The sequence below is a fragment of the Manis javanica genome, chromosome 17, assembly GCF_040802235.1.
Source record: "Manis javanica isolate MJ-LG chromosome 17, MJ_LKY, whole genome shotgun sequence".
NCBI classification, from domain to species: Eukaryota; Metazoa; Chordata; class Mammalia; order Pholidota; family Manidae; genus Manis; species Manis javanica.
This window is the reverse complement of record NC_133172.1, coordinates 36,155,662-36,170,221: the sequence shown is the minus strand read 5'-3', so window position 1 is coordinate 36,170,221 and position 14,560 is coordinate 36,155,662.

The window sequence follows — 14,560 nt, the reverse complement described above, 5'->3', positions numbered from 1 at the left end:
ACCCTGGTGAGAACTGCTTTCTAAGACAATGCTTTCCAAACCTCAGTCATTTACCTCAGACTGTCCCAATTTTGGACATATCTTAGTCTCACCTTCCTTATTTAATTAATATTTTCTTTGAACTAAACTCATATTTTTATCTAAATAAATTTATTTACAAGCAAGGCCTCATTAGTTCTCAACTGACTGATCAATAGATAGATAGATATCAATCATTGGTCTCTTTGGGGGATTCTAATGAGCCACCAGTATTTTGAAAAATGAATGCATCAGGTATTCATCCTGCCTTTCCTAGATGACTTGTATCTCAGGGAATCCAGATAATTGATGAAGGAAAAACTTTCTTCATTGACGTTTTCTAGCTAGTACATGAGGAAGGGATGTTGGAAGTGGAACATCACTATTTTGCAAACCTTGATGAATCAGTGAATCTAGACAATGATCATCAATGAATAGTAACATCATGGAAAGGGAAACAACAGACATTATATATCTCATAATAGAAGAATACACACTATCAATGAAATAACCTTGCAGAAACATATTGAACTTGAATCTAATCAAGCCTCTAGACCTAACTACCATTTACAGGATGCACAAGGGACGGAGGAGCATGCTATGTGACCCATAGGATGCAATCAGCAAATCTAGAGTGTGGAACGCTCTACAAAACAAATGACCCAGCTTCTTTAACACAACCCTCTCCCCCCAAAATTGCCAGTTAAAAAAGAGATGGAAGAAACACCAAAAGATTCAAATAGACGTATATGACAGAAAATTACAAGGCATGGGCCCCATTTGGATCCCAATTCAAACAGATTGGGTAAATGGGAACACTTGACTAGATGCGTGATATTGATAATAATTATTGTTAATTTTTTAGATGGGTGATGATGTTATGGTTATTATTTTTAAAGTCTTTATATTTTAGGGAAATACACCAAAAATATTTTCAAATGAAAGGACATGATGTCCTGAATGTGCTTTGAAGTAACTGGGCGTGGGGAGGAGGAGGACAGTGGCCCCAGTGTCAGCAGGTATGGAAGCTGAAAATAGCAGACTTGTTCTACTGTTCTTTTTACTTTTAAATATGCATGAAAGTTTCTACAATTTCTTTTTTTAGGAAACAGGATGATGCAATAGAATAATGAACAGGGTTAGTGACAGGAAGAGAAATCAGGGGAATCTCTCTGAAGAAGCGGCATTCAAAGCTGAATGACAAGGAGCCAGCCAACTGAGGACACAGGGGAGGGGTGTTCCAGGCAGTGGGAAGAGCAAGTGCAATGTCACCAAGATTACTCAACACCGTCTAAGAAATAACCTTGTAAAGCCTTGTAAAAATGCCACTTGCACATTTTCTAAATTATACGATCAGCCAAGAGAAGATGTCTAATTAAAAAATGTTGCTGCTTTGAAAATGATGCTAATTTTCAGTAAGGTTTCTTCTCTCCAAATGGAGATCGGGTATAAACCTTATGCTTCGGATTAAAATTTCAAGTGTTTTTTAAATTTTGATTAAAATTATTTTAATTAAAAAAACTTTAATTGCCTTATTGTCTTCATTGCTTGCTGTCTGATTCCACCACTGGGATCTATCCCTGCACCTGCTGGAGTTGCACAAGCTGCCAGTTCAAACAGCCACATGTCAGCAAATAAAAGAAAAATACAGTTTTTTATGTTTGTGAAATACAGCACCAATGCATGTAGTGTAAAATAGCCCAGTATGGTCCCAGCTGAATAGTAAGAGGATGATTTATTCCCAAGGCTCTGTTTCCATTTTTGCTGTTTATGATAGCATATCAACGGAGCTTTTTGATTGAATTACTGCCTTGTATTCAGGCTGGAACCATGCATTATTACATATGTAAGTATAAATGTTGATGCAAATGAGTTTTCCTAATGAAATGAGAGGCAGTTTATTTTTCCTTGCATAATGGATGGTTCTGAGGACCAGATTTGTTTTCTAAAAGTGAGTACATGCTTATTTTTCAATTTGTCACCCATTCTTAACACCAACACCCCAATAATTCAGATCTGCAGATCTTTAAGCTTTCACATGTTAATGTAGATTTTTTTTTTCATTTTTAAACTGAAATCAATTTCAATGTGATTTATCATCAGAGAGAATTACCTTATGTAAAATGCCTAAGTGAATGAAATAATAACTTTGGGCCTATGGGTTAGAACAATTTTCAGTTTCTCAGTTCTCAATAAACAGTGAGAACTGTTTTATTCATTACATCATGTGCTTTGGTTATTAGTGAGTTTGGGAATGTGGAGGAGCTTCAAACGAGTTGAAGTACTTTCAAATATGGCTGAATTTTATTTTATATAACTTGAGCTCCTTGGCTGGGTGGTGGTGGCTGTTCTATTATCATCCCCTTACCTAAACCAGCTGGCCAGGTCTTGAGTTTCTTTCACTCATAAATTAGGATACTAATGTTGAGCCCTAGGCTCTCTCTTTGCATATGAAATTAACTACAGCTTTCTGGCTTTGAAAGTCAATTGAGGATTTGCTTAGTAAATACTTGTCTCATGATTGCACAGAGAGAACCAGGTGTAGGGACAGCAGTTTGGGGCGGCCCTCTCCCACCTTTGAGGAGGGGCAGGCTCAGATGAGCAGATCCCAGGGTGGGAGTTTGCTCACCGTGCCTTCGGCAGGAATTGTCAGTTTGGATATTAGTTGGGCAAGGCCCTCTGAGAGCCTGATGTGAGTTTAGGGACAATGGCAACTTTCGTTCTATAGGCCAGACATCTCTTAGCAATTATGTATTATAATGATATATAAATATTCATAAAAATAAGTGTATGTATTATACTAATACATAACATAGATGATATACAACCTAACAATAATAACGCTCAAACATTTATTGAGCACTTACTGTGTCTAGATACTACATAAAGCAACATGTATTATCTCATTTAATCTCCATAACAACCAACCAAGGCAAAAACTTCTCCAATTCCCCTTTTGCAAGTAAAGAAACTGAGGCTCAGAGAAGTTAAGTCATTCAACCAGGGTCACCCAGATAATAAGCAGAGCAACTGAGGTCTGGACTCGAAGCATTCTTCACCTGGCAAGAATTCTAAGTGAACAAGATCGCACCTACAGAGGAGTGCTTCTTCATGCACCATTTGTTAAAATGCCCATCTCCTTCCTGCAGGAGCGAAAGGAGATTGTGTAGCCATGTGGTGGATTAGAGGTCAAACTTTAAAAGTCAGACTGACCTGGTTAAGTTCCAACTCTGGGGCTGTCACTTGAGCTGCATGACCCTGCATAAGTTGCTTAGCCTCTGTCTGCCTTAGTTTCCCCATCTGCAATATGGTGCTGCTAATGATAATAATGTTATTATTATTAATTATAGTAACAAGAATAAATGAAGCAATGCAGTGTCCAAAGGGTCAGAACCTCTTAACACTAGCTATCTGTAGATTGAAGTCTTATACTAGATTGACTGGTGCAGCCTGCCTCTGGGAGCTATTTTAAAGGGGCTCACAATTTGCATTTCTAATGATCCCCTAAGTACCTGCCTGGCCAGTCCTCCAAGGACATGCTCAGTGATTGATGTGATACCACTTAGAAATTTCTTTGAGTTTTTCAGAAGAAAGGTTTTCTGTATAATCCAGCTGGTGGTGTTACCATTTAGAGGAATCTGGAAACTTAACTGTGCTGCTGATATGCTCACAGGGAGTTGAAAGGGGGATTATCTTTTAAGACTTGAGAATGTTGATGTTTGCAAATATTTTCTTGCTGCCTCTCCTAATACTGCAAATTGACTGCCAAGATAATGGGCAAAGGATGACATCATAAGAAACAGCAGCCTTTTAAGTGCAAGAGCTAGACGAACCACTTAGTGTAATTAGGAAATCCTTAAACAAGTGTTTGCAAAGTATTGGCTAACCCTTCACATTTGCCTTTTTTTACACCCCTGGCATTCAACTCCAAAAATCTGACCTTGAATAATTATCTACCACTTGCTTTCAGCACTAGGAGCAGAAAGTCTCTGGGCCGCTGTCTGGTTGCGCGTGGACATGTGAACGTGAGCATCGTTAACAAGCAAGTAGCTCTTGGGAGGAAGTGCCCTCAGCCAGACTGCGCAAAGTGGAGTTGCATGAGGCCCCTGCTAAATGCTCCAGGATTAAGTGCCCACTTTCTTTCCTCTTGTTTCCAATTCCAAAATGGCTATCCAGTTCTTTCAAAAGTCTGATAAAGTATCTCTTTCTGTTGAGACTGGCCTGGATCACACTAGGCATCCTGGCCACCCAAAGAAAAGCTGGCTTTCTCAAGAGGATCCTTGGCTCTATTTAGAAGAGTGGGTAGAATGACTCTAGCTCCTGTCTTTTGGAGAACAGCTCTGCAGTGAGATGCGGTAAGCAGCAGAAAGCTAAGCCTAGGGTTGATGTTTAATCTTTTATTATTAGATCAATCTATGGTGCCCTAAAGAGCACCCTAGATGATAGATACCTGGCAGTCAGGCAGGTAGATAGATAGACAGACAGACAGACAGACAGACAGATGATAGACAGAAAACATTTTTCTATTTATAAAAGCCAAGCGTTTCCCTTGTTGAAAAACCAGAAAATGCAAAATATTAAAACAAGTCAGAGGAAAATGTTTGTGATCTTACATCCCAGTGGAAACCTTGAGGGTTTTCTTCTATGCATTTTTACATAGTTGAGAAAATGCATTTTGTATCCAGCAACTTTTATACCATTATTTCATAGGCCTTTCCCCAAGCTTTGGCTAATGTCTCCATAATATTCCACCACAAGGTACATATGGCTTTGCCCCAAGGTACAAAACCATTCACCTAGCTATGGACCTTCAGGTAGTTTTCCACATTTGATTATTATAAACAATGCTAGGTTGAACATCTTCCCACCCACCTCTCCAGTTCTTTACGAAGTTCAACTCATGCAGGTGAAGATTATGACTGCCTGGATTATTTTAACTTCCAAAATGGAGCTTTACAGCTATTTGATGGGAAAAAGAAAATGAAAACCACACTTTTTCTTGAGACTATGGAACATTCTCTTTGAGAGTCACTTGGTTTAAGAAAAAGGAATTTAATCAATGAGATGATATTTGGAAAGCCTCATGTACTAGAGTTTCTATAACTTGCTTAACAATGATTGCTTGGTATCTGTTGTAAATCTTCAGCAAGGAGCAGGGGTAACATTCACATTGTAAACAAACAGGGCTTTTCCTTAAGTAAAAAAAAGGGAGGGAGGAGAGCCTTCCCATCTCAGTCTCTGAGTGCTTTGTGCGGCAAATAGGGACTTCAGTCCTGCCAAGTCATCAGGGGTGTATCTGGATGCAGCGCAGGAGGAAATGCAGACCAAGTCTAGAGATGATGGCAGGATGCTTGGTGCCCAGGGGACTGTGTGTGTGGAGGTGCAGGGAGCCCTCCTGATGGAGGAACCTGGCCTCCATGGATTGCTGAGGCCCTGGAAGGTAGGAACCACCACCGCAGTTTCCCTGTCCAATCCCATGCATTCCAGGGCCCTTAACGTTCCGAATCAGGGTCCTGTCTTTCCCTGATGCCCTATCACAGAGTGCTCCGGGAAGCTGGCACACAGAACGTGACCTTGGCCAAAGCCCATTATCTGAGCTGCCTACAGAGAACAGGCCAATGGAACTTGTCTCATGCCCCTCTTCCTGCCCTTTTCTTCCCCTCTTTCCCTGGTCCTCTTTTCCCCTTATCTTTTCTCCTCTGTCCAAGCATTAGGCCTGGCTGCTTCATGGCCAGAGAAGTTTTAACTCTCGGTGTTACTTCCTGGATTAGAGACCCAGAAACTCAGTCTCCATCTTGGCCCATCATGGGACCTGCTTGAGACCAAGGGTCCCTAATCACTAACTCCTTGGGGGACAAATCTTAATCCTCCTAAAGCCATAATGGGGCTTAATAAGGTTCAACAGAGAGGAGAGCTACATCTCACATTATCTTTTCAGATTCAAAACTACTTAAGTTCCAAAAACTATTTAAACGATTTTCAGGTTCAAAACTATTTAAATTCCTATTAAAATTTAAAAACCAAATGCATACAAAGAATCAGGGATAAAATTTCCAAATAGATTAGAGCTCAGGGGTTCCAATTTTCTGCTATGTTATTTTTTTTTCAATGATGTTCAAATTCCACATGGTGATTCCTTGATACTGTGTCTTGTGTTTTTTCCTCAAGCTCCTAGTAAAATGCTTTGTACAGATTAAGCTTTTTCATTCATCTGTTCTCAACTGTTAATTGAGTTGTTTATGTGCCAAATTCAGTGCTGGGTAATGAGGATACAAGAATGAATAAAACCTTATCCGTCCTCTTTTTGAGCCTAGTGGAAAACAAATGTTAGGCAAATAATCACAGGTGCATAAATTATTACAACTCTTGGTAGTTGCTATGAAGGGCAAGTGAAGGACATATCTGAAGATTTGGTTTTAATTTGAAGCAGGATAGGGCAGCATAGGGAGGAGTGGTCAGAGAAGGTCCCTTAAGAGATGGTGTTATATTGAAAGATGTGTATAGACATGACCAGGAAAAAAGCAACAGAAAAAGCGGCCCAGGCACACAATAGCTTATGTAAGGAGTGTGCAGCCTAGTGGACCTTTGCAAAAGATGTTGGCCAACTGGAAAAATTCTCTATCTTAAATGGCAGGAGATGGCATCAGAGAGATAGGCAGGAACCAGATTAGGGAAGTTTTGCCAGGCCACAGGAAGGTACTGAAACATTATCCTGAGGACAAAAGGAAAACATTGACTGTATTTTTTTCTTTACTTTTTTTTAAAACAGTGAAATGACGTGATCAGATCTGAATTTTAAGATCCCTTGGGCTGCATTGTGAAGGAGTGAAGGACATAGGGATCACAGCTTAGCCGAAGTCCACATGAAAGATGGTAGTGTCTCAGATGGAGGTGCTGGGGGCATCCAATGGAGAGACAGAGAGGGGAGGGAGAATTTTTGCAGGAAGGATTGACAAGTTTTGGTAAGACTAGATGGAGGTGGGAGCTGGGGGAGAACATAAGATATTGAGGATAAATTCTGGGTATCTAACTTAAAGCGACTACTTACATAGGAGGAAAACCCTAAAAACTGGCCAACATGGGGACAGAAGATAAATCGAAGTGAATGAAGCATCACAATGATTACCTTAGTGCCTGTTTAAGAACTCTGACTCTAGACATTCAGGGAGTGTGACACAGGACCCTGTAGAGATGGCCAGTTCTTGTCCTAGGAGTTTACAATTATGTGGAGCCCAGGTGTTGGTACAAGTATTATTCATTGTATTAATATCGATTCTTACTTCCTATCTTTAACACATGCTGCTATACTTTACATCTCTCCTTAACGGGGATCTAAGAGTATTCACCCCCAAGTTTCTATACCATTCAATAGCTTCTAATCATGAATATAGACCGTCAGGCCACTCACAACCCCAAATAGAAGCATTCATCTATTTTTCATCCCAAGTTGAGCTCTATTATCCACATTGTTCTTCTGGTAACCATGGGGTATGCAATTCTTAAGAGATATTTTAACAAGGTTTCTCAAGTCATTTCAATAAGTTCTTTAAAAGAAACAGTGTATTTTTTTTTCAGGAAGTAAACGATGGCATTTGCACCATTATAAATCATGATGGATTTCCACATTCTCTGCCATAAAGAACCTCTTTTTTTTCTCTTAGGAAAGAAAATTAAGGTTGCTGTACCATGGGATCACTTTCATTATCTTTAGCATACAAATGATCTTTTAAAAAGATTTTCTTCCTCTACATATGTACAGTATCAGTGATATAATTTACATTGCATCCTTCATATTAACACTCTGATCCATCATGACTAACAATGCAGGGTCTTTGTGCGAGGGGCTGTCGGACAAATGTTTTAGCTTGTGAGAAGAAAATTGTTAGCATTTGAATAGAGAATGGTACAGGAAGGATTAATAGCCTACTTTGATGGATTAGAATGTAGGGAAATCGCTCAATATTAAAATGAAAATGTTTGTGAATTGGTTGCAAGGTGCTGCCAATGGAAAATGATTATGTCTCCAAAGGCCTTATCAGTTGAGACTTGACTCTTAGCAAAGACTTTCACATGAAACACTGATGAGGGGTGTGGAAGATGGCTGGCTCTGGGAGCTGGGACAGAAACCCACCATTCAACCACTGGAGCCCTCCTGTCACTTTGGGTGCCCTTTCTATAATATTGTACATCCTTATATTAACATATCTGAATGTGGATTTACAATAGAAGAGAAAGGCAAGTGTGGGTGATAAATTATTATTTCTATGACTTAGGTTTCCATATTTGAAAATCCGATCAGACTAACAGCATTGTTGTGTAAACAATTCAGCTTCCTTTAATTGAAATTTTGTGTGTGCAATGGTTTCCAAGATGGTAATTTGCAAGGATGGTCAATGGTTCAAAACCCGTGATGTGAAAGTGATTATTTAATACTGGTGTCAACAAACTCAATCAGAGCAAACCAAAGTTTTGAATGATGTCCAAGAGGTTTGGGGGGTATTAAAAAGTTAATACTTGCAAAATTTCACTGTGGTACTTAAAAAAATATTTTAAGCATTCATTTACCTTTGAAAATAGATTACCTACTGAAAGTTCAAATTAATAATCAAATGGAGATGAATAAAGCTTTGTTGTTACAAAACTCCTGAACAATAGCTGGCTCTCTTTGCCCATCTGCTGGGGTACCCACCAGGGTTGGGCAGCCTCATCATGCCACAGTGCGGTAATGATGACATTCATGCTCACTGACTGTCATCAGAATAGCAATGACAGCCTGGGCAACGGGAAACACTGTTCTTAAAATGAAGCCACTGTCTCTTCCAAGAACTGAGAAGTGCACTCAATAGGATCCTTAAAATATATCTTTCCTATTTAACTTTCATATTTAATGCTAAATCAGGTTTTCTCAACATCGGCACTATCGACATCTAGGGTGGAATAATTCTTTGTTGGGGGAAGGCACCGTCTGCATTGTACATGCTTAGCAGCGTCTTTGTCCTCTACCCACTAGATGCCAGTAGCACTCCCCCCAGCTGTCATGACCAAAAATGGCATAAACATTGCCAAATGTCCCCTGAACGGCCAAAGTCACCCCCAGTGGAGAACAATTCAACTACAAAGATAAATGGTAATCATGAGTTACTGTAGGAATATTATGACTGGAATGAAACACATATACAATGTTAAATTATTTTGTTCATAAAATAAAAGGAGAGACTCCATTTTGTTTATTTACACATTTTTTAAAAAGTAATACTAGCCTAGTTGTCATGCATTGAATGCTAGCTATTTCCCTGGCATCAAACATTTTACTATCAATGACAGTCCTCCCAAAACCTGATGAATTGGGTAAAATGACTACCATTTAATAGATAAGGTAAATGAGGTTTGCAGATGTTAAACCACTTGCCCCAAATCAATCTGCTAATACAGCACAAAGGGGCCCCAAGCCCCGGGGGGCTCTGCCGGCAGTGTTCCTCACCTTCTGTGTGTTCCTGGCGGTGAGGTCTTCACTGCAAATGACCAGCATCTGGCCCCTTATTGTCTCCCGTGTGTGATGAATCTCAGCCTCCACCCGTCACCCTACAAGGAGCTCTCAGACTCTGCCTCCTTCCCAGACTGTTGAAGGGTCCCCAGGCTGTTAATACAGGTGGGTATTTGAGTGGAGAGGCAGAGTGTGTTGTAAACCCCAGGGTCATGTTCAAGAGGGCAGCATTGCTCAGCTCTCCATGATGTCTCCTACATTGCCTGCTGCATTCAGCTGGTATGCCTGCCAGCACATGCCACTGCTGCTTGGGCCCACTCCTGCAAGATGTAGAAACCTGAAAAAGCCATGCTAGGAATTCCCTAGAAGCCTATGGACCCTGGCAATGATGCTTCCCCTTTCCCTATAGTCTGTAATAGGTGAGATGCCCTAAAATGGTGACATCACTTTATCCTGGCCTGGTATCCAAGGGTTTTAGCCTCGTGCTTTGAGTCACAGACCCCACACTTTTGCACAGCTAACTACTGAGCCCCCACAAAATAAATGCACATTTGCACAAATATGCAAATTTGCTTAGATTTTCAGAGGATTTAGAGAACCCACCAACCTCTTCTCCTTATACCCCAGATTAAGAACCAACTTCCAGACTAATTTGTGGGTTCTCTAGGAATTTTGGTATAACTCAGAGTAGCACCTTCTTCGTAACACAAGAAAGCTATTTTGGACATACTGGGACTCAATTTGTGAAAATGAATGGTGACCGGCACAAGCGCATCAGAGGCAGCAAGTGACATCCTCCCCTGGCCTGGCAATCTGCATTCAAGAAAGTTGACAGTTTGCCAGGCTGGTCTGTGACAGATGTGTCCCCTGCATGCCCCTGGGATTGGCAGCTTCATTATTGCTGTTGTCAGTGTTTGTGGAGGGCCGAGCCTGCACGCCAGCCAGCCCTTTCCCAGGGAGAGATGTTCATTGTAACCTATTAATTCCCAGGTGAAGACACAGTCAAGACAGAGGGCCAGAGGCTCTTAATCCCACCACTGCACTTTCTTATTTAACTCCTCGTTTGTGGCTGAACTGTGTGGACCTCTGTCCTGTGTATTGTCACCTTGACCCAGATTCCCTCTCTTTCCTTTTTGAATTAAAAAACTTCCCCCCTGAGTTAAACACATTCCCAGTTCTAAAAGAACTAAATAAGGCTGCCCCGTGCCTCCCCAGTTCCCTACCTTTCCCCTGAATCCCACTCTCTAGAAGTGACTTTCATTTCTTCTTGATGTAACTTTGGGCATTTACTTCCCTGTTTCTAAATAATATATTTGTGTAACCTTTATTTTTAAATATAGGCATTGTAAACTTGCTACTATAGACTATGAGGCTCTGGCTTTTAGTGCATTTCCCACCACCACTCTCAATGCACACATGCCCAGCAATACACAGGCTTACTTCCTGCCATCTTCCTCCCAATGGAGATATGTCATAATTTGTATTTAGTTCAATATTTACCTTGGTTATGATCCTGTTACTCACAGCTGAGCCATTGATTATACTATGATTACATTTCCATCTTGTATAACTTTTTGTTTTCCCTGGAGTTGCTGATAGCCTTGTTTTCCATGTGCCTCTCAGCAGTTCACCTGCAGGCTCTCAATCAAAACTGTGACTCTCCTGTCAGACTTTTTTAAACACATCCATTGTTTGATTGGTTTGGGATTATTCCAGGACATATCCCTCTAGACTCCGGCATCATCCCGTTCTCCTACTGGCTGTCCTCTAGACTGACTTTCTGTTACTCATTTTTTAGCATCATACCGGGGGACCCTTTATTTTCTTTTTCAGATTGTATTTCTGTTTCTTAAGTCCCTATTTTTTGGTGGACATCATCTAGTAACTTCTGACTAGGTTCATGAGAAATACATCCTTTTGAGACGGAAATGCATTTTTCCCAATCTCACCAACAAGTATCAAGGCTGTAAGTGACCCCTTTCCAAACATCATTGAAATTTCTGTAGTTTCCCCTACCTTATTGCTCCATGGCATCAACATGTTTTTAGAGTCATGGACATTTTCAGGCACTAAGAATATGATGTGTACCCTTGAAATCTATTTCTCACTGACTTCTCAGAATTAACAGACCTTTAACAGAGCTTACAAACCATTTTTGTCTTCTAGGCAGAAGAAATAGCATGTCTAAAGGCCTTGTGTCCCTTCTGAAACTCTCATTCCCTCAATGTTCTGCTTTCTCAGGTAAGAGCTAGCTAATTTTAAAAACTAATCTCTGATAAAGTATTCTGAATTAATGTGGTTTAACCATAGCTTGAAAAACATGTTCTGGAGACTATACCTTAATCCAAAGTGGGAAGAGAAGTAACGGAATTTCTAATCTTGGCAGGCAGAGGACTTCTGTATTAGAACAGCCTATCTGGAGAAGCAATGAAGTACAAAGGAAAACAGGAATGTTTCTGTAACTTACTTTTCCAAATCTGTCAAACACTAGGTTTGCTTTCCTTACATGCAGCCTGAATAAAGTTAAATGTGTGTGGGTGCATGTACCAGTCAGCCTTGGGTTGAAACCATAGAAGTGGACTGTATTACCTGAAGTAGAAAGGGGAATTTATTCAAATTTTATCTGAGTATGAAGAATTAATATTCAAAATGGTAATTCACTGGGCCTGACTCTACCCATTTGGAAGGGAGCTGGAGCAGGTTCTTGATGACCTCCTGCTGTTCTAGGAGCTAAACCTTCCTTTCTGGATAGTGGAGAAACCTGAGCAGGCTCCAAGGGAGGGCCCTCAGCCGGGGGCAGCAGGCGGACACAGTTAGGGAGCTTTGGAGCCACGCCTATTTACTGATGGGAGCCCAGTACTTCAACATTGTGACCACTGGCAAAGGCTCACTGATGCAGACACCATGAAGCGCCGTCCTGGTCGGGGGTAAGGACCAAAAGCACCAGGCTGAAGAAAGATTCAGAAACGCAGAGAGTGAGTATGACACCTCTACCGCCTTTTACGAGACCCCCTGTAGAGGCCACTGTAGCTAATTCTGAATACCACTGCTGGGAGAAAATTCCTAGGTGTGCCCTTCTAATGGCACTCATTCAAGATGCAGAACCCCTGTGTGGACGAGGCTAGGTGAACACCAGGCCAGGCCAGCGCTGCTTCCTGCTACAACGCAACCAGTGGAGATTTCTTGCAAGGAGAAGCGAGTTTTGGATGCTGGCATCTAAAGTCCACAAGAAGGAGTATTTAATATTGAGACAAAGATGCTTTCTTTCTATCCCTTGGTCTCTATCCTTTGTTTCTCTCTTCCTCTCCCTTATCTAGAGAGTAACTCTGTAAACAATTTGTCCTTATCATCATCACAAAAGACCTTAAAAAACCGTAAGGTGATTGGCAATGGTTTGCATAGCTCAAGGTCACCTTGGATTTTCATCTTGACTTCCATGCTTTTCTTCTCATTAAAATATTTGACAAGAATTCTTTGCATGGATGAACGGCCCCAAGCCCCCAGCCCCACACTGTTCTCACAAAGATGTTGCACTGTTACAGTAAATAATCATGCTGCCAGCTGAATATCAGTATCTGTGTTATACATATATTAACACAGAAATCCGCTGTTTGTGCATGTATAATGCCAGAAGATGCTGCATGATTTCTTGATAAAATAACATCTATTTCCTTTCCTTTAGGTTACTTATGAATGGCCTAAAAAGTAGGATTTACATCTTTATTCATTTCTGGATCCCTGCTGCACCTGGTGAAACACTTGGATCACAATTGATAGTTGAAAATGTTTATTGAATTGGGCGGCAGTGCTGGAATTGCAAGACTATAAATACGTTCTAAGACTACGAAGTTGTAGATAGGTGAGAGTCAAGTATGGTGATGAGTGTCACAAGTAGAATGACCAACTGTCCTGGTTTGCCTGGGACTGATGGGTGCCCCAGACATAGGACTTCCAGGGCTGACTGTGGGAAAGTCACAGGCTCAGGACCAGACAACCTGGGTTTGAACCCTACTTCTACCATTTTTTAATCACAAGACTCAGTTTTCTATTTATAAATGTAAATCATAACCCATTTATCATTGGGCTTTGGAAATCAATGTGCTAATATGTATAAAGTACTTAGGACCTTCTTGGATCATAATATATGTTCACTCAGTGTTGACAAATAGTAAATTATTATAATAGTGCCTGATGATAATGTGTCTAGCCAGAGCCCAGAAGATGCTTCTGTGAATATTTTCTTAGTGTAAGTCTTTTTAAAATATTGTGTTGTAAAATTTAAACAGTAGGGCATTTGTTTCAAAGCAATGTTATTTTGAAACAGAACAAGCCAGGCTTTGCAGACATAGGCAAATAACAAGTCAAATTGGAAATCCCTTTGTATAATCACAATATGTTATAATGTGACATGGACAGAAAGGATTTGTAGGGAGGGGGAGAAGTATCTTGAGATAAGCATCACGATTCTAGTTTTTCAGATGGCTGTTACTCTATCTGACTCTCCTCACACACACACACACACACACACACACACACACACAATCACACAAATGCCGGTTGTTTTTGTATTAAGAACTTGAGTATTTCCCAAAATTATCCAGGGGAAAAGAAAAGGAAAGGTGGGGCAGGAAAACCTTCTTCTATCTAAATAAATACTATTGAAATGCCACTGTAGCTCTGATCTCTTTGATTCCCTCCCCCTTTTCTGATGGAAATGTTCCTTATCCCCAGTTTCATAGACAAGCTTAAATCAATGGGTAAATATTTTGCCATTACTAGGAACTGATTTCTTCATCTAAATATTCAGAAGTCTTTGGTCTACATGTGAAAGAACGCAGAGGCCTTATCATCCTACGTGGAAACCAGGGCATGTGCTGAAAGCTAAACCATGAAGGAATAATCATGGTCTGTAAAGCAAAGGCCTGCCAGTTCTCTGAGCTAGGGCTCCCCTGAGCCAGTGTGGCCTGCGTGCTGTTAGCCTGGGCTACGTTTTAATTGGGTCTCAGCTACATAAGCTCAGATCACTGGGATGAAAAGAAGTGGCCAATAATCTGAATG